This window comes from Ambystoma mexicanum, chromosome 4q (assembly GCF_040938575.1).
Source record: "Ambystoma mexicanum isolate Mex_15411 chromosome 4q, UKY_AmexF1_1, whole genome shotgun sequence".
Lineage (NCBI taxonomy): Eukaryota > Metazoa > Chordata > Amphibia > Caudata > Ambystomatidae > Ambystoma > Ambystoma mexicanum.
The window spans coordinates 563674484-563696355 of NC_090928.1; positions in this window are offsets into that span (position 1 = coordinate 563674484).

A 21872-nucleotide genomic window follows, 5' to 3' on the forward strand; every position below is an offset into this window, starting at 1 on the left:
CATATCAAGGCAATACCAGCCCATTACATCAGCACCAATAAAACACACTTTCACTACCAAGAGTAAATGCATTTGGCTTTGCCAATGAGGGATTCATTTGCAGTTGTAATGTGAATATGTGGACTGCACATATCAGCAGTCTGCAGCGCTGTATAAGAAAACGAATGAAAACTGTGCAATGTCTCTGTGTCAACCGGTTTTCATATTTATGTAAAGCAGAAAAGAAGAAAAAAAACAAACACATATTTGAAAAGGATTACGATAAATCGTAGACACTGATTGGAAATGAGCCCTCAGAAACTCTGAAGGCATAAGTATATTTTCATCGAACTGATTTAATGTTAAAATGCAAAGAAATCATGATGAATTCATAATTGCAATGAATAAATCATATCATTCATAATGCATTAGGAATAATATGCTGTAAATGGAAACACAATCTGCAGGGAAGCACTTTGGTGAAGCATACACAGTTAGTTTATGAGATGCCTGTACAGGATGTTCCCAAATCTCACGGTGCACAACACCATTTTAGAGGAGAGGCAGCTGTATCCATTTTGTGTTTAAACTGTTCATAGAACAATAAAAACATGTTTTTCAGAATTGGTTTATACCTTTGGATGTTGACTGCATTATCAGCTTATATACTACAATTGCAGAAGAACAACTAACAGCAGACGTTTGCCAAATAAGGCATAACCAGCAGATCTGTGTTCATACTTCAGGGCTAAACATAAAAATGAGAGAAAAATGAAAGGGAGGAAATGATGCAGGGAAGGGGGCCATAGCCGAAATAAACTATAAAAGGAGTGTGAGCAATTACACGACAGAACAGCCTGTTCTAGAAAAGGAGCTTTAGCTTACAGCTAAGAAATGATATTTTATGTTATAAATCTCTGTCTGACAGAAGGAGACAAAGTGGAGCATTTGGAATCCTCATCTTGCTGGCAATAGACCTTACCACGATTTTCGATTAGACACAAGATGTACTCCTTCGATATGGATACAAGTCGATCCGTGTTTTAAGACTTTGATGTTGCCAGTGTGAACTTTTGCAAAGAATTGCACACTCATTCCGCAACAGGAAATACAAGACAGATTTCGTAGATTGTGCCAAAAGAAACACTGGTATCATTGAAAAGTGCAAATTATACAATGTTCGACTATAAATGGAATCCTCCATGTTCTTCGCTAAGTCACGCCACGCCACTAGTTAAAATAAATCTCTCTCTTCGGAATTCAATGTTGGTGAGATTCTGGATGTTAAAACACCTGGCATTTACACAGTGAGAAAACATTCTCATAAATACATTGCTTGTGTGATATAATGAGAATGTACTCTTTGAATTATTGTAAACAAGCATGCATGTGTCATGCCATCTGCAGATCCCCATGGATGCAGTCTGAATGTCACTGCACAGTGGATAGGAGATAACACATTGTGACTACATCCTAAATCAGTACAGTTCAGGATTATCTAAACTTTTTATGGTAGCTACTGGCTAGTCTTTGACTTTGTTAAACTCTTTGTCACTTTCAAAAAACGAACAAACCATTGCGGGTACATATTGGGCCTCATTCCGAGTATGGAGGTAATCATGGCGCTATTAACGCCATGACTTCCTCCAATACCGGTACCAAGTCCTCCCTGGTTCAATGGGGACTTACCGGTCTGTTCCGACCTTTGCAGGACCGGTAAGTCCCCATTGAAAAAGCCATTCCCCATTCCCATTTGAGCCCCCATAGGGCTCAATGGGAAGGGGGAAGGCGCTAATAACGGTACCGCAAATTGCGGTACCGTTATTAGTTCTAAAGTCCCTTAACGGGTCCCGTCCTTAACGCCTGGTAAGACCAGGTGTTAAGGAAGGGACCCGCTAAGGGAACTCAGAATAGCGCGCAAAGGGTTTACCGGCACCGGTGTCCTTACCGGTTCCCGGTATCCCTTTGCGCCCAACTAGTAATGAGGCCAATTGTCAAAATACACCATGGCTAATCTTTGTCCTTGTGTTTTATTCACACGGGTTTAACAACCATATGCAAAATGTTTTATGCATTCATTTTACTCACTGTGCAATGTTGTTGTATTGTTGAGGTAGAATGGGGGCACAGATTGAAATTTACATTTCTGACACCTTCTTCGGATGCTCTTCACAAATACTAGAGGATCTCCTTCCACACACAGTTTTGATGTCAGCAAAGATGCTAAGGATTCCTATGGAATCTGCATTTTATTTGCACCTGCAAAAAAGCAGCCCTGGCAGTCAGAGTTCCCATGGAAGCACTGGCACTGTCAGCGACGCTGCCAGTGCTTCTGAATCCCCATTCCCATGGAGTCCTATTGGGGAGTTACAAGATCTGCCTCCTGACTTCCCGCTCCGCCGGGACTTATAATGTCCCCCGGGCACCGGGAAGCAAGGTGGCGGATCCAGTGTTACGGGGACGGCAGCAACCCGACGGTCATACCGGCGGGTTACTGCCGACCTTGTAATGAAGCCCAATGTCTTAAATGTCTTGAGGTTCCCTTCCCCAAGCTTCAATTCCTTCAGTAACACAAAATAATGGAGATTGCACTTTGATAGGCCCCTTAGGGTTCCCTTCCTCAAGGTTAAGCCTTTTTCAGGTTCAAACACAAATACACTTCTTGGGCCTCTCATGGTTATGATATGATATGACATGATAAGTCCTTTATAACGCGCCTGTACACTAGTGTTTCTATGTGTGACAAGACAAGGGAGGTAAGACAGAGGGAGGACAAGAGAAACAATCTCCATAGGCATTGTGTCATTCAGATCATGCAAGTGCAAGAAAACGAGAAGAGCAAGGGGGTGGGGGGTGGAGTGCAAAGGAGAAGGGAGGGAGCTTCCCCAATCCCATGCCTCTATCAAGTTCAGATACAAATACACCTCTTGGGCCACTCAGGGTTCCCTTTCACAAGATCAGGCCTCTTTGAAGTGAGTGCAAATACAAATACACTTCGTCTGCCTTTCAGGCTTCCATTCCCCAAGCTCAGGCCTCTTTCAAAGCATGCCCCCCAACAGTTTTCTTCTTGACCCTAGGAACAAGGAGAAGATCATGGAAAGCAGATGGAAGATGTATATTTGGTACATAGGGAACAATCTTATCACAAAGATAAAGAGCTCCTTGGCCATGACGTGACGGGTGAACCAGACACAGGGCCTTGCATTTCACCTTACCCTCAATGTGGAGCCATTGGGGTTTCTTTAAAACTGGGAAAATATACAGAGAGTGCTGATTTATGAATTGAAATACCATGAACACTGCATCTCTCCTGCATCTAGCGTCATGGTGCCTGAACTGTGTCCAACTGTGAATCACCTGATTTTCGGAATCTCTGCTTCTCTGGTGAACATAGCTCTCCCAAAAGCTTCATTCTGGGATTCCCATACTTGTGGATTTACAGCAAAATCAGCAAGCATAACTCCCTCTCAAGCTACCCTTGGGATTCCAGTATCCTACCATTTCTCCTCCCATATGTCACCCTATTGATTGATAGTTTATTTATATAGCACCTATACACAATGTGTTTCAAAGCGCTTCAAGGCAGGGAGGGAATAAGGGAGTAGACAGTGACATTCTTACAGATCCTTGATACATTAAGAATGTGAAAAGAAACTATCGTACTCAGCCAGGGCAACATTTCAGATAGTGCAAGAGCTATGACAATAATAGGTCAGGGAGGGGGTAGGAAGGAGAATGGGAACAGACAAGTGCCTACCATACTTGGTCTGATGACATTTCTGGTAGTGCCCGAATTTTACAAGAGGTGGGGTGGAGAACAGGGAATAGGTGAAGAATAAAACAAGCAGCTATCGTACTAGGCCTGACAACATTCCAGATAGTGCTGGAGGGCGAGAGGGAGGAAAAAAACAAGTTAGGGAGAGGATACAAACAAGCTGCTATCATATAGGTCAGGCACCATTTCTGATAGAGTAAGTGCTAAGGATATAGTGAGGGTAGGGGGAGAGGAGAGAGGAAGGGGGAGCAAGAAAAAGGATTGCATTAAGCAGAGCATCACAGGCAAACAACAGGGGGGGTGAAACACAAAGGCAGGCATACAGACATCTAAGCAAACAACAGGGCGGGTGAGATACAACAGGCAAACATACAGGCAACGGGGGCAGCGAAAAAGGAGAGAAAGAGTGGCAGGGATAGGCAATATGGATGATTGCTCTAAGCCAGATGTATGAAAACACAGCCCAATTTCAAACTAAGCTAGATGCATTAAAAAACAGCCACATTTGAAACCAAGCTAGATGCATGAAAACACGGCTAAATTTGAAACCAAGCTAGATGCATGAAAACATAGCTACATTTGAAACCATGGTAGATGCATGTAAACAAAGCCAAATTTGAAACCAGACAGGGGCTTCGATGTGGGCTTTAGGTGAATGGGCCGGCTCCCTGCTCCCCGTTGCTGCGATTGGCTTACCCAGCCGAGTGACAACCAATGGAAGGGGGAGCTGGGCCAGGCAGCTAAGGATTATGAAACAAATGAGGCCATGTTGTATGGCCTAAAACTATGAGGAAAGGCTGTAGAGTGTCCCCAAAACTAGCACAAGGCTGTAAATATGCAGAGAGGACATGCATTGTTTGCAAGATGCATTCTCAGACGTGTGTTTTACAAACTGATGGATATTAAAAGCAATTTCTTCCTTTTTGTAAAAGAGTGACCACACCGACATGCAATCATGCAAAAGCACCACACTTGCATGGAGAGGCAGGTGGAAAACAAGTGTGCACATGTCTTGCCCACTCACCTAAAGAAATGAACAATGACTGGTATGTAATCCCCCGAAATATTTAGAGATGCCACTTGTGTGGCTCACCCATTCCAAATCAGTGAAAGTGTCACACAGTGCTGCATAACCAAAGCAAAACCTCAATCTCACTCTCCGATTAGGTCCAATCACTCACTTATTCTCTTTATCCTTCTTCCTTTAACTCCTCTAAATATCCCTGCATTTGCCTAAATTGACTAAGCTTTCCCCCAGCAACATCCTCCATCTCTCTGAGCATTGCCTGAGATGGAGGAGGTGCTCCAACCATGTATCTCTATTTAAACCTTGTAGACAAACATCAGGTAAACAACCCTAAAAATCTGGCCAAAGTCTTCTTTGAAGAAACACCCAAACATAAGAGATTCGCTTTTTAAAAAAAATTAAAGTTCATCAAGGCCTACCTTGTAAGTGAGCCAGGCTGGTATAAAGTTGATGCAGGTATGGAGGAGGAGCCAGTGCAGTTTCTTAAGTATGGAATTTATATGTTCAAACTTCTTCTGACACATGATGAGGCAGGCCTAAATGGGTTAGTATGCATTGAGATGTGCGACAGTGGAGTGTAGAATCTAGCACACCAGCAAGTACATTGCTTCCCAGTGCAAAAAGATCAGAGCTTGGAGAATGTCTCTTAAACTGTCCACTAAAATGAATTGCTTGATCCTGTGGAGGTGAGATATTTGGCAGCAGCCTGTATTTTTTTCTTGTTAAGTCGCCAGCACAGTTGATGGTGAATCTGAATGTTTTAATGTAGGTTGTCCTTTGGGGAGAAAATGGGTTCAGTTGCACTTGTGTAAACCATTCTTGGACATTGGTTTACAAGTATGAATTTACATTTGATGGGCTTCATTTTCAAAAAGGCACTACTAGTCATCAGGAGCTGCTTATGGTGAGGCATTGTTTAAATTGGTGGAATGCGATTTACACAGTATAACTGCAAGTACCTGCTGTGTATCATCTGTGAATTTGTGGATCTTGAAGTTGAGATCAGTGAACCATTCTCCCACAGACTCCATGTACACTTTGAAAATGGCACAGAAGAGGATGGATCATGGCAGGACTGTGCAGGCTACCAGGCAGAGGAGGGATCTGTGTGAGACATCTGGAAGAGCTAGAGCTTCTCTGTGAAGTAGAACGTGAACTACTTTTTGTCCTTGTCAGTGAAAACCATGTGGGTAGCAAAAATGTCAAATATCCATATACATATGCACTGTCAAAGAAATTGATGGTGGCCATCTCTGTATTGCATCTAGGATTGGAGCCAGACTGATAATTCAGCACAGGGCTGTATTTAATGATCTTCCTGTGAAGTTGGAGCAAGATAGTTTTGTCTATGATTTTCTGCTTGAAGGATAGGGGTGGAATGGGGTGGTTTTGGGCATCTTAGTGGAGGGTGGATAACATTAGTATTGGACTCATTTTTGGTGAAGACTACTTATAGAAGGAAGGAGTTATGGTGTAAATTGGGGGTGATATGTCAGGAAGGCCAGCTGCCTTACCTTGTTTTCTCACAGGAATGCCATGTAGCCACACTGCTGAATCAGCTCCTGCAACTATCTATCTTTAGACTCACTTACAATCTTGCTTCTGGTTGGTTAGTCATGCGAATAGGGCAAGGTTAAAAAAGAGTTCCTTTAAAACACTCTTTATTTCAAATAGCGTAAACAATCAGCCTCTCAAAAAATAATTTTTTGCAATGTACATGTCATTCATTTCCTAGCAAACCTCATATACACGCTATACAATATGTGCATATACTTTTTCTATCGAGAATATTGAAAAAAGGCCATCATATGGTATCCCTAAGCTGATTTCACAACACCCTTTCAACTTGTGTCACAGTCCACATTCACTTGGTCACATTTACATCTTCATACGTTTACTTCTTCTGTCTTTCAATTCTTCTAACATTCACCTCTTCATGACAGGGTGATATCCCTTTAATTCACCTTCTTTTCTGACCCATATTCTTCCCACAACCCCTCCTTGGCTCCAATCCTAACCTTACAGCTAACCTCACCATATGCATTGCCACCTTGACAATGTGAAGATGTAGAGAAAGTAATGGTAAAAAGAAGTAAATGCATGAAGAAGTAAATGTTTGACGAGGTGAATGTAGACAAGGTAAAAGTAAAAGAGGTGTTTAACGCTAAGAAAAGTGCTAAAATGGCTGTAACCCTTTGGAAAAACAAGTTGTGACCTCCCATTTGAATCAAATATCATAATATTACTTTATGGCTTTACACATTGATCAATTCTTTATTCAATCTATATCTCCAGTCTTAACTGCTCTCAGCTACTATCATGGATTATCCTTCTACATTAATTCTGAAGATACTTAGCTTTTCCTCTAGGTGAAGGAGGGTTTGATGGCTCATTCCCTCCTTTCACCTCTGAATGCAGAAAATCATTAATTGAAATTAAAGAAGTCAATTAATGTTCAACTTAGCAATAAAGGAGGTCATTGTTTTTAAAATAAACCTGATATGTAAAATAACTCATTTTAGTATGTACACCATAATATTGTTAACTTCTCCCAAATGTGGCTCTATCTTCCAAGCATCCTGTTGTCAGCACAGGGACAGATAAAGAGATTGTGGATGACAAGGAGTTCAGGAAGATATGGCGTTTGTATCCTTATGTAAAGTTATGTCACAATCCCAAATAAAGATGGCCACCAGACATTAAAAATAGTCTTGGATAACATAAACCTAGCTCCATAAAGAGCAAGAAGCAATTTGATAGGAAGACCATATTTCTCTCCACTGCATTTCAAACCAGTCCACTTGTCTACAGACATTTTTGAAACTCTTATTCTCCGAGTCCCACTTGCAGCTGTTTAAGCCCTTTTTTTTAGGTTTCATCTGTTTTGGTTATTTTGGCTCGTTTGCTCCTTCTACCTACCTTTGCGTTGTGCAAATATATGCCCTCTCACTTTGAATAAATACCCCTTTAGTTCTATTCTAGGCTGTAAATACTGAACCTTTCTGCCTCGTGGTTCCCCATCAGTATCTAGTATTGTGGAAGACGTTCTGTTTGGGCCAATGGTTTATTTAAGAGATGCAGCATCTCATATTGTTCACATTCTCGGAAAACTCCAACTCAACAACACCACTCTTGCACTTCGTTTACTTGCCACATTGCCTGTGGACTCCCCTGGCTTTGCTAAAGACCTTTTTGTAAGTGTAACGGAGGTGTGAGGTGGATTCAAGTCTTCTTGCTATTTCTCTAAATAAAACTGCCTGTCCCAGGATCTTCAAAGGAATTAATGGGACATTCCTGAACTCATTACTTGGGACAGATGCCCTGTTTCTTAATTTTGAGGCCTGCTGGTCATAAGGGTATGCTACAAATGCATTAATGAAGAAACATCTGTTTGCTTAGATCCCAGTGTTATTTTTAAGTTCAGGTTCTTATGTATTAATCCTGCACATCATGCGACCCTCCAAGGCCATAGATTCAGGCCAGGCCACTCATAGAAGAGGTCGGTGAATTAAGAGTATTCTAAACTTCTAGCACAGGTCCAAATAGCCATTGAGATACTGACTTTACAAATTACAGAGAACAGGAAAGCAGTACCTGTTCCTGTAAGTGAATTGAATGTGCTTCATCCCCCTGTGGCCAGTCATTTTTTTCTCTTTTGTACAAATCATTGTATGCTCAATGGGAAAAATGCACAAAGAGGCAAACAAAGAGGCAAACCTGACTTGCCCTTGACTCACTGCATGAAGCACTGAATCAGTTGACCACCCTGGAATCCTGGTATAACATACATAAAGGGGTATATGACTCTCAGAGTTAACTTTGACTGGCATATTTCTTTGCAGGTGTAAATCAGGGATGAATCAGAGTTACTCACAACAGTGTTTTAAGTCAAACTTCCCTCTCCAGTCCAGTGTTAGGTCAATGGTTTGTCTAAGACAACATGTATATGGGCAAATGTCACTCTTTATAAATGTATGAAATTAAAATATAATGGAAATTGAAGTTGTCTGTGGGTTGAAGTATGGTGGGTTTTCTTAATAGATTTGTGCAGTTTTTGATGACCTGGAAGAGGGTGTTTTTTTTGCAAGATGAAAAGTCATGCCCCTAAACACTCACACAAGAAAAAATACAACCCCCTACGGAAAAAAGGCCCAAGAAACTCTTGCAATGTTGACAAGTTTTATTTCTTCAAAAATAGGTGTGTCAGCAAAGAACTCTGCTGCCATGGAACTTTCTGAGGAAAAGGAAGCCAGCAGGAGCATGAAAAGCAATACAGTGTCCTAGGCTTTGTCATTACATATGGCGAAAACCCACGTGGCTGGTTGGTGCGACGTCATACATGGTTGGCCTACTCCATAGGGGATGCAAGGACATTGGTTCCAGCCCAGTCCATCTGTCTTCCATCACGTAGGGTCTGCTGGGCTTATCATCTCCAGGGAACAACTGGTATCTTGTAACTCAGTGTGGTCTTGGGACTGGGTCAGTTGTAGTGGCTATAACTTTTAGTTGCCTGTGTGGGGGTCGGAGGCCTGCTCTGGCCTGCGCGGGATAACATGTACACCATGGTGCCCAGCGCTGTCTCGTGACCTTGCAGGGCACATTCTTTCTACAACACACATATTGGCAATTCCTAGAACAAAGGAATGTTTCTGTGAAAGCTAGCATCATGGGGCTCTCTCGTCAGTGCTTGGGCCTATTCAGATTTCTCCTTCAGACTCACGGCTTGTGTCTAATACACTAAATACTGCATTGCCGTGCAGGTCTTATGCTTCAATTAGGCTAAAAAATGCTTTCTCCTTATATACACGCATTATGTCTAAGCACCTGAATTACATTATGTCTAAGCATCTGAATTACGTACAATATTATAATTGTGTGGGGGCGTAAGCGATGCCCTACTCCCCCATGGATCATTAGAGCTCTTCCAATGGGATTCACATCACTCTCAAGCACCTAGAGGGGTGGGATGATTTTGTTCCCTTCCCAACATATGCTTCCACTGTGGATGATGGCAAATGAGAACTAAATCCAAGGCCATTAAGGTGCAAGGTGAAGGATGGGGAGGACCTATGGGGCAGATCACTACTCTTTTGTGGAGCATTGACCAATTTCTTCTGTTCAATGAGGGAACTCTTCAGACAGTAGTGGTAGTGCACAGGGATAGGTCTCAAAATGATCAGTACCATGCTTGTGAACAGTGTCCAACACAACATTTGGGCATACAATCTGAGCTTAGTACCATGCTTGTGAGCAGTGTCCAACACTAAATCTGGGAATACAATCTGAGCTTTAAAAGGATGTGCAAGTATAGACATACAATGAACAAATTGGGGCTCAAGCACTCTCACATTCATTAATGAGGGTGCAGTGGTTCTTCATAGAGGCTCCTATTTTGGATTTTCTTGTGAAAAAATGCACAGATATAGGATGGAACTGCAGCCTTTTATAAAGAAGAACCCTCTGCTGACTCTTCAACACATGGGTGCAGTGAGATGGTGAGGCTTGGCAGTACTTGGCTTTCTAGGCAATAAGGTATAAGTGAGTTTATCACTTCAAAACATGGTCCCAGAACACATTGATATGTTGTGTAAGTGAGGTGAGGGTGATTTTCCCATTGCTGGCTTTAAGCGGAATAATTGATCCTATTTTAGTTTTCCTCAACACAGGAGCTTATGGGAGGGTGGGATGGTGCAATTGTGCTGCCACCATGACACTCCCTACATATATTTAATGCAATCCTGCTAAAGTACACTAGGACTAAGTAACACCAATTCCACTATCACCAAACGTTTTAACAATTTAAATACTTCTCAGACAAAATCAATCCCAGCAATTGTTAAAAATGCTGCTAGAAATATAAATGCCTGAGGATGTTGATGTGTAGCATGTCCAGCTGAAAAGTGGAGCATGCATGACACCAAATCCTTGGCAACATACTGTGTTGTTTTATCGCAAGAAGCACCTAATAATTTGGCACAAAAAACATTGCACCAATATTTTCAGAAAAACACTAGTTGCAGAAATTAGCTGTGCCTTTTGAGCTACTTTGTAGAAAGGGTTTTACGCCGCAAGCTCTCTATGTAGACCTTTGTGTCAAATGTCTATGGTTTGTATTATTTCTTATGTTATAGAGTGCTTGTGCTCCTATGTTATCGCACGTTATTCCAGATTATAAGGGAGAAAATTCACACATAGATTGTTGTGTTTTTTTCAACATATTTATTAGTAGGTTATCAGTCACTCATTTTTATTCCTTGTTTGTTTTTTACCCCTTTCCTTAAACATGTCTCCTTTATATAGTTCTCATCAGTTAATGGTAGCTTTAAATAAAGTTCAGTGATTATGGATAGGCCTCTTCAAATGTAGCTCTCTACACTAGGTGCACTGTTCACACTGTTCATCAGATGGTTTTGCAATTTTTGTTTTCGTCATTATTTTTTGTTTATATCCAAATAATGATTTAGCGTCTGAGTCTCTTAGATCAACATTTCATGCCATAATGGCGAATGTACTGTGAGCTGCATGGGGCGCTTGGGTTTTTTTGAAAATACTTGCTGCAGAAATTAGCTGTCTCCTTTGGGATATGTTAGTATAAAGGTATTTAAGCTTCAGCCCATCTATGTCGACCTTTGTGCCAGGTGGGCTAAAGAATCCATTATGTTGCATGTTACATGGTTTTATTCCACATTTCGAGGGAATTGATTTACACATATATTGTGATTGTATTCAATATTTTAATGTATAGGTTATCAATCATTCATTTTTATGTATTGCTATTGGTGACAGGTTTCCCTAAACATGTCTTCTTTATACAGCCATCATTGGTTAATGCTGGTCTTAAATGAATTTCCTTGATTATGAACAGTTCTCCTCAAATGTATTTCCTTTTATAAACTGGTCTCCTCAAATTTTTCTGATCTACACGTGTTTCGCTTCTCATGCAGCTCATCAAGAGATGTTAACATCTTTGTTTTGGTAGATATACATATTCACATTATTTTCCTGTTGAGCTCCAGGTCATGCCATTGTCACAGATGCCCCTAGTAACAGTAAAACTAAATTCCAGCGCAACCCATATTATGTGCTGAATTGAGATGGTAATGTGAAAATGATTCATAGTACTTTTGTATAACAGCAAATGCAACCCATACAAATATAGTTCTATCATCTGTTTCATTTCCTTGCATCAAAATGCAGCCCAACGCCACTAATCATAGTCGCCAAACTGCAAAATGCAATTCAAGTGAAAATGTGACTTAAGCACTGACACATGGTTACAGTCAATCTCAGATCAATATTTCACTGTGCACCCTGCTGTCTCACCTATCTTTGGTAACTCAAAATGCAACTTCAGTTAATCCACTTAGACCTGGGAGAATTGAATACACCAAGAGCAATACAATGGGCATAATATGGTTTAAAATTTGCTTTGCTGCTGAATGTAAAATCTCCTCCGTTTAGGTGTTTTTTTAAACAAAATTAAGCAATTTTTAAACATATATTATTATTTTTATAATTTTAACTGCTTTACTTTTTTAAAAAAACTATTTTTGTACAAAGAAACCTGCTTGCAAAGTCAAAAAAAGAGATTTATTTTCAGAAAATAATGGATTAGTTCATCTAAAAAGAGGTTTATAAGGCAATCTAATCATTGTAATAAAAGAAGGAAGCAGTTTGCTATTCAGGAACATATCTCACCAGAAAATAGTATTATCTTATTTGGTGTGAATACCAAACTTTCAAGTTATGTAGCACACCTTGTTGTTTGGATGTACACAACTAATATTGCCCAAGGCCAAACCACATTTCTGATCTCTATTTAACTTGCACAAGCACACTCAATCAATGCATTCTTTCCACTGTTATTAAGGAGAAACGACAAACCTACTCACTTCTTCCAAAATGGAGAAAATGGCTCCTACAGAACTCTGAATTGCAAAGGTCACCTGCTTTCAATTCTTGCCCTGGTATCTTTCATGACAAACGTCATCACTACATTACTCTGAAGAAGAGATGTTACCTAAACTCTAAAATATGCAAAAATGGATAAGTAGTAACCAAATGCAGACCTTGATTACTACCCTGAATGGCCTAAGAACTTGAAGCAGTCCTTACCATCCAACTGACTTAGCACTATGAAGTGTAAGGAAGGAGGGGGGCAGTTTTGTCCACCATACATTCTACGCGAAAGGGACCACCTGCTCTTGCACTAGTGAAGGGACGTCTTCCTTGCCCTTCTGTGGCCTCAGGGGACAAGTCCCTGGCACGTACAGAGGTGGGGCTATTGCAAGATACATTTGAACTCCATTTTGTGTACCTCCAACTCCATCTTTGGACTAGGCCGCATTCTGGTATCTGTGAAGCCTTCTCTCCCCTCAGCAGCGCCGCACACAGTGAGCACTGACAGCCCCCACCACTTTCCTCCTGCGTCTGTGCCTCCCAAGTTCCTTTCTCATGGATGTTCTAGTGCAATTGTTGGGAGCAAACAGTGTATTCTTTTCATCCTTTCTCTGAGATCACTGCCCTTTGTGCGACCGGGCCGAACCATGAATTGTGGCCCATCTATCTGAACTAACCTGCTCCTGCACCACTCACGCCCACTGTTGGAAAATGACTGCCTGTTCAACCCTGTGCCCCTCCAAAGCTAACCACCCTAGAGTGCCCCGAATAAAACCAGACTCCTGTCACGGTATATTTTGTCCTAAACTAACATGTGTCACTCCACCCCCTGCCACTCTGATGTGCCAGACCGACAGCTATCAATCCTGCACCCCCACATGTCACCTGGAGGGCCATACCCCCACACCCTTCACCTCACCAATGATCTGAAGTGAGATAATGTGAATACACATGTACAATTTATAGGTCTCTCATAAAATATCAAAGGTGTAGTAATGTGGTAATAAGACCAGAAGCAGCGGGCCAATACCGCCCCAGGTAAAGCCCCCGGGGCCCCTTAAGGAGGCCCCTGGGGCATTACTGTGGGCGGTATTGGCCTGCCGCCAAGGGTCTTATAGCCATTAGTACCCCGGCCCGTTAGACTGGGGTACTAATAGCATTTTTTTCTGTTCCGAAACGCTGCCTCGTTTCGAAATAGAAAAAAAAAGTTAAATAAAATAGCCATCGGGAAGGGAAAACGTAGTCCATTTTCTCTTTCCATGGCGGCTATCAGGAGTGGACACACTCGGAATAGAAGTGTTCCCAGCGCGTTCGCTCTCGAGAAAAAGAAAAAAGAAGGTAGGTGGGGTTGGGAGAGCGGGGAGGGGATAGTTTGCAGGGTAGGAGGGTGGAGGAAAAAAAAAACGTACCCAGGTCCCCGGCGGGGGATGAAGGCAGTCTCCAGCCGTGGGGAGGCTTGGAGCGGGGATTGCCCCATTTCGAGCCTCCTCATTGGCAAAGGGGCTACCACGCCCCCTGCCAGGAACAAACGCAGGCAGCGTATGATGGTGAGAATCAGAGCGTACCCAGCACGCGAGGGACGCTCGTACGTCCACGGGAATACACTGTGGTATGGCTCGGAAAAGAGCCAATCCACAAGTAGTATTTCTCGTGGACAGCACGTGCTGCGTCCTAATAGTCATTATTTACTTTATGTCTTGTGATAGTGCGTAGATTAGTTAGCCAGAATCAGCCACCTCTCCTGAACCGGACCCAATCTCCACCTCGCACGGCCTGGCCCAGATGAACCACTTGATGTCCGACATCCCGCCAAGCCGCCAACCAATCTCGTGGAGCCGACCCTTAGAGCGCTATACTCAAACCCCTTCCCTTACCAATCAAAATGTAACTTGTAGACTGTATAGAAATTGTTACAGATGATGCTGTAACACTTTCAATTGTATTGTCTTTGTATCCTTTGCCAGAGTGTTCTCAAAGCAGCAGAGTTCTCTGGATGCTGAATCTTATATAAAACTTTGTTGCCTCTCACAACCAATCTCCTGGTATCATTCCCTACTGGGATGTGTCCATTACTCTGAGTTTTATTTGTGGTGTGGGGAGTGAGCGCCTTCACTTTGTGACCCCTGGGACGTGATCGAGGGTGCACCTAGAGATACACCTGTGCCATGCGGTGAGATCCAGGATGCCCCCCAGGAAAACCATTGCCACCTGTGGCTTACCAGTGAGTGCACGTAAAGAGAAATTCCAAGGGTCCCGGCCATTGCAAATATCCGACTGTGCACCAAGGCGGGTAACGGCTTTATTGGGGCATGGTCCCAATTGTGGTTGGACCGTGAACTGAGGATCTCAGATCACACCGGACGCGTGAATATTGGTTGTGAGAACCTAAACGGAGGGGGATTTAAAAAGAAGCTGATGAGTATAAGGGTAATGTTAAGGGAACATTGAGGAGTCAGATTTAGGGTGTTGGGCTTGCATTAGTGTTGACTGGTAGGATTTTTCTTCTCTTTTCTTATATGGCAATTAGGATGTGAAAATAGAAGTAACGGAATACGGGAAGAGTACGGGAACCTAGCCACAAAGGTGGTGGAATGCGACGCTGCATAGCATTGTTTCGACCAGCGCAGGAAATAAGTGGAGATAACATAGAAAAAACGTAGGCGTCTTGTGTAATGAATAGACTCTGGAGATATTAGCAAATTCTTTTTCTTGTGAAAAACTCTTTTAGAGGTCAGCCCAAAAGGGGCTCTGGGAAGGGGAGCGAGGAGAGTGAGTGGGGGAAAAGAATAAGACAGTGTGGTCCAAGGAAGGGTGGGGGTATAACTAGAAGGACAGAAGAAATCTGTGTTTTATGTTAATTGTCATCAAGGTTTTTTGTGTCATTATGTCTAAAAGTATATGTGAATTTGTCCTGTGTTGAATTAGTTCACATTTGTATATTTATGCTGGATTGAAAAGGTGTAGGTGAAAAAGTATTTAACTGTGACATTATAAGTTGACTGTTAAGGTGTTATAAGGTAAACAGACGTGTTTTTTTATTCTATTTGATGCACAACACATACACAAGTGTACATGAGAGCTAAGAAGGGAGCTATGATGGGAGATACACCATTAGCTCATATTTGCCAGCACCTCCCCCTATACAGCGAGAAAATCCAAACATACCATGACCAGTGGCCCACTAAGATAAAGGGGGAGGGATCATCCCAAGTGTGGCCAGAAGGAGGGTCAATCGATAAAAGAATATTAGATCTTGTGGCAACCCACTTGTTAGCAAAGTACCGGGGAAAACAACTTCAAAATAGACGAGAAATGTTAAATCTATGGAGGATGTTTGAAGAAACATCCCCTGTGAGTGGTGCAGACAAGAAAGCGCTGTCTGAAACAGCCCCAACCGCAGCAGAGGGGGAGGAGAAGTGGATGAGGGTAAAACGATGAAAACGGGTGACAAATAACTCACTAGGCTCTAACCATTGTTAACTAGGCACGCTGCAAGGTACAATGACCCGTCTTGTTTGCCTGTGCCAAATGCACCCTCTACTCCTGCAGCCACAGCCCTACCTCTCTATGACCCTAGATGGCTGTACAGTCCCACATGCGCCCCACCAGCAAACCTTGCACGCCTAACTAATGATTTAGAAAGACAACTCGCTACCACACAAATGGAATTGACACGGTTGAGAGCATTATGTGACAGGGGCCAAATGTTGACTGGTGGAGGAGAGCCACCATCCGTCCTGGCGGACAGGCCAAAACCATCATCACCCCCATTCAGGAACCAATCTAGCCAGCTGGAAGACGAGTGGAAATCGGGGGAGTTTTTCTTCCACCTTAAAAATACCCCCATGAAGATAGTATGAGAGGGACAAGAAGGTAGCCATGCAAGTGAGGAACAGGGAAGTGTTGAATCAGACAAGGAAATAGATGAGGTGTGGAGCGATCTAGATGAATATGACGGAGTGGCAGCGGCAGGAATGCCACTACCGTTACGAGAAGGCCCGAAAGATGGGATGGTACGACAAAGGTGGCAGGGAAGGCTCCGAAGTAGGTGGGGAAACCTGTCTTTGAGTAAAGTGACAGGAATAAAGGTAAGTAAAAAAGGGAGCAAAACGAAATTGCAAATGCCCCTCATTCACAAGGGAGCAAGGCGGCCACATTACATACCATGGGCACAGATGGACAAAAATATTGTGTTGAAGTCATTGCCCCTACTTTTGGGAGGGGCGTGAAAATGGATATATGCGTCTGAAAAGCATACTGTAGGGGTCCCCCTGGCTAAAGGGGCCGTAAAGAGTTTGCTGGTGTCTGCTGTGGGAGACCAAGCAGACAGGGTGTGGGTGAAGGCTGGCTTCCCGGGAGTGACGACAAATTATGACCGCCATGATGGGTCAGCATTTAATAATGTAAGGGCTCAAGTATGGGATGCATTGCGGATGAGCTTCTCTGACACCCCAGATTTACATTTGGTGCTGAAATGCCCCATGGGGGATGAGTTAGAGGCTGCGCAGTACATTCTCCGGGTGCAGGTCCTGTGGAGATCAGAGACGGGCATGGCATGGGACCAATCAACCTCCCTCTTCTACTTTATCATCAAAAGAAGCCTCCCAAAGGAGGTACAGAAGGAAATAGATAAAATTGCCAGGATAGAAGCCAAAGGATGGCCTGAAAGTCAGAGCATTATAGTAGACCATTGTCGGAGGATCAAAGAAAGAGAAAAAGAGATTGCACAGAGGAGGTTTGTAGACAAGGCCAAACTTGTACAAAACATGCTGGTGAAGGTCGCCGCTGCCTACTGAGAGAAAGGGAGATGCGGAGGAGGGCCAGGAGGTTCAATGGCAAGGATGGCAGCAAAATGGCAGCAAAATGGTCTGCACACGGACAGGAACAATGGGCTGGCGAGGAGCAATACAAGGGACTCCAATGGCAGGGAAGGCCTGAAGTAGGACGAGGTGGGTACAGGGGGCAGAGAGGTGGGTTTGGAGGACAAGGACCTCGGGGAGGGGGCCAAGGTTCATGATGGAATAGCGGAAGATAGGGACATTTTTCAAGGGAATGCCACGCCTGGCCTATGGGATATTATCAAGGTCGCCAATGATCTGGAAATTAACAGCATTTCGGCCACCCTCATCCGGGCAGCACTTATGGATTACCGATGGATTACCGATGGGTGACCATGGGCATCAAGAGCAATATTACAATAACTGTCAACAAGGAACACAACCAATTCAACAGGGGCCACAAGCACCACAACAGGGCATGCAACCGCAATTAGCACGTCAAAACACCATGGGAAACACCCAAACATATGTTTTTGCCACTACCGCAAAAGGAGCACCTTCACTGTTCCGTGGAACAGCAATGATAGGGGAAAGCCTTTTTTCTGTCACATGAATAAATACCTACCCAGACTAGTACAGCCCACAGAGAGCACATGCGTGTCTGTTGGGCAGAATTACATGCAGTACCTTTTGGGAAACCTACACACAATTAAGACTACGGGTGTAAGCAAAGCACAGTACATTTTAAAATGAAGAAAAGCTGTTGCTGAGGCAGTTGTTCTGGGCAGTTCTGTAGGATTGTTTAGCGTGTTTTGGGAGCACAGAGCGCAGCACCACTGCACAGAATCAATGTATAGCATGTTTTTTGAAGTGCAGCGCCACTGCATGGGTTTGATGCATTGATATAATGTGGTACAGCAAGACATGTGTTATTGAGCATTTTTTTATGCAGCGCCACTGCATGGGTTTAATGCAAATGCTTCAAGCTATGTGTTGCCAGTGCAACATATGGAGATGTAAATGAAGACAGGCTACACAGGTTAAAAACAAACCATTTTCTCATTTAAAAGCGCATTTTATTTTTCATATTCAAAATGCACACAATTTTTTTCTTTTTACCTGAAATTCCTCTGTTGCAGGAGACACATCTGAGGATTAATGAACTAACCTCATTAACAAAAAACTAACACGCTAACTCATTAATAATATAATGTGTTCTAGACTGCAAAATGAGGCAGGCTGAAACTAATTTCAGACTACATTCAGATTTTTTTTTCTTTGCTTCTATCTGCGCTCTGTCCACAGTATTTGCAGGAAGCAAAGACTCGAATAAGCAGGAAATCAGTTTTGTTACAGTTGCAACTGTATAAGCCAAGCCATTGTGTGCAGAGGGTGGATAGGGCATGATAGAATTTTATTGGTTAGGATCCTTTGGTAGGAGGTAACCAGAGTTTTCTTGTATAATCTCGAGGAAGAAGCTAGGAGGAGGGATCTTGACACAGCTCGGAGAAGGACTGGGTTGATAGCTGGGGATGCCTGATTCCTAAAGCAGATTCAACTTGGTTTCAGAGACTGGGATTTCCAGTCAACAAGTCCCAGTTTGAGTGAGCACAAATGCTTGTCCTTGCTGGGTGAACCCCTCCAGAAGGCGACCAGCCAAAGAAGTTACATGCTGAACAAGCCTGGTAATTATCTCGCTGAAGTGTGGGGGCTGAGTGTGTGTGCGGAAATATTCAGTCAGTGTAGGAAAGGAGATTCCTGTGCTTTACCCACGTGTTTAATGTTGCAAATTGAATTCTTGTTACCCGCCACTCTCTTCTCAGTGTATCACAAATAATGCTGTTACTGTGCTATTTCATTTATTTCTGTAAAAAGAGTGAGATCGTGTTTAAATGCAACTTTTATAATACACAAAAATATCTGAAAGCAGATGGGTGGTGTGTTTTATTTTCTCTTTCCTTTGTGCATTTACCAATACAGTGCCGATGATGTGGGGAGATGTTTAGACAGTTCAATTGTTATTTTTAAGGTAGCTAAAAATAAGATTTGGCTGCAGCTGTGTGCACAATGTCATTCAGTATGATCAATTATAACTAACTGTGTGTGTTATAGTCTGCTGGAGGTCTATGAGTCGGCAGAAAGAGAGGCCCTGGACATAGCTCACCAAACGTAAATAAGTTGGTGATAGATACGGCATGATAGCTCGCTGCTGTAGATAAGACAGCGAGAAATTGCCCATGGTGGCACACTAAAAATGAAAATGTGGTGTTCCTGATATGCAAGCCTGAGGTCTCTCTAGTGATTACACGAAAAATCTAAACAAAAATAAGGGGTTCTGGATATTGGGACCACAAATAAAACAAAGGAATTATGCTCACCAAAAATACCACCAACCATGCATACCAACCACGCATACCAACCACGCATGTCTGTGTACTGAAATAATGCATATCCACTGTATTATTATTATACATGACCCAATCTGAATACAAAGAGTGATTGTTGCTAAATTATTTTTTGGCGGTAAGAAAATACCGCCAGGCCCCAAATCTACACAAAATACCCAACATATTTATGGTGCGTTACAGGCCGGGTAAGTGATCATAGAGCACCTACTGGGCGTGGCAAGTGTGTCTCACACTGCCATCTGTACATTAAGGGAACCCATTTTATATTAACAGTGTGTTACTGAAAACGAATTTCAGAATGTCACAAAGGGAAACCACATTCTCAGACCTAGTGCAATATTTAGAGGCAAAGTTGTTTGCACATGGGACGTGGTCGTCGAACAGTCCCTTAGAATGGCATGACCGCATTCAGGGTGAGGTGCAGAAAGAAAAACTAGACAATATTTTTGCAGAAGGCAGCATAATTCAGGTCTGCCTTACAAGATTATTGAATGCAGCCGATAAAAGTGCAGAGAAAGACTCTTTAATACGGCTATGCGCCAAAATATGGTTTATTTTGAATAGGTCCCTGCGAATGCAGGAAAATGATACCCAGCTAATTAACAGGTTAAAGACTGAATTAGATGGGGCAAGTAAAAATCAGGAAATGTTAAGAGCAGAATTGGATGTATGCCAAAAAGACATGCAATTAAAATGCAGAGATTTTGATGCTCAGTTGTCCAAAAGCAAGAAACAATTTGAGGATAGTGATCAAGAATTGGTACACTTAAAAGCCTTAGTGGACCACATTAGACAGGATAAAGATGAGATTTTTTCAGAAATGCAGATTTTACAAAAAGAAAATTTTGAAAAAGAAAGTGATCTCCAAGGTGCAGAGCAAGAAATGGTTAAAATGATTCAAGAAAAAGACAAGAGAAACAAAGAATTCAATGAATGGCAAATGCAAATGTGCGACATGCAGGAGGTAATAAATACAATGAGTGATGAAAACAACTATCTGCAAAATGAAGCATGCAGACTCCTTAAAAAGTGCAAAGACTTAGAACAACAAATGTGCATTCCCAGGTCCCAGGAGAGGCGGCAGGGTACTACATTCAATGGAGTGGAGGCGAATTCTTGTTCTGCCCAAAGAGCTAGTGCTCCAGTGACTGGGCCGGTGACTGAACTTGGTTGCAGCGCCCTTGGGGGATTTGATACTCCCATTGGGGGCAGCCACCAATCCCATACACCTGAAACCAGGATTGATTCACAAAATAGTGCAATTCCATGCATTGCAACAAGTAGCCCCATAAAAATAATGAAATCCATTAAAGCCCTGATCAAACCATTTAAAAAGGGAGGTGAATGCTGCATTGAGGATCACTTAGAAGTGGTTCATTACATTTTTAAAGCACTCCAGATATCTAAGGAACAGTACAGACAATATTTTCATTTAACTTTAGATGCCCCGACTGCCAGCATCATAAGTGGATTAAATGAACAGCAGAATATGACATGGGTGGAGTTTGAAAAAGAAATTAAGCGTCATTTTTCTCCTTTTCAGTCATTGCAGGAGGCAAAGAAAGTCGCTTACACAATCACTGCTGGGCCTAATACATCCCCTCGCCAATTTTTACAAGACTTAAAAAGAGCATTTTCCCGCGTTGATGTATCTTTTCACCCAAATTCCAATGAGTTTAAAACTGCATACTTCTATGGGCTACAGAAAGACATCATATCCCAATTGGTCCGTGAATTTGACCGTGACATGTCCCTTGAATGGATTGTACATCAAAGCACAAAACTATATGAGGTACTCTATTGTCAGGGTAGAGAAAGTGATAAAATGAAAGATGCTAGACCTAAATCTAAAGAACCCTCAGCAACAGTGATGGAAATCAGGTCAGCCAAGATGTCCCTTGAGTCTGCCCAAAGTCCAGGTAAAAATAATTCGGCACCTGAACAAAAGGTGAATCAACAAAGGTCACCACACCCTGCACCAATGTTTCAATCACATGATCCTAGTA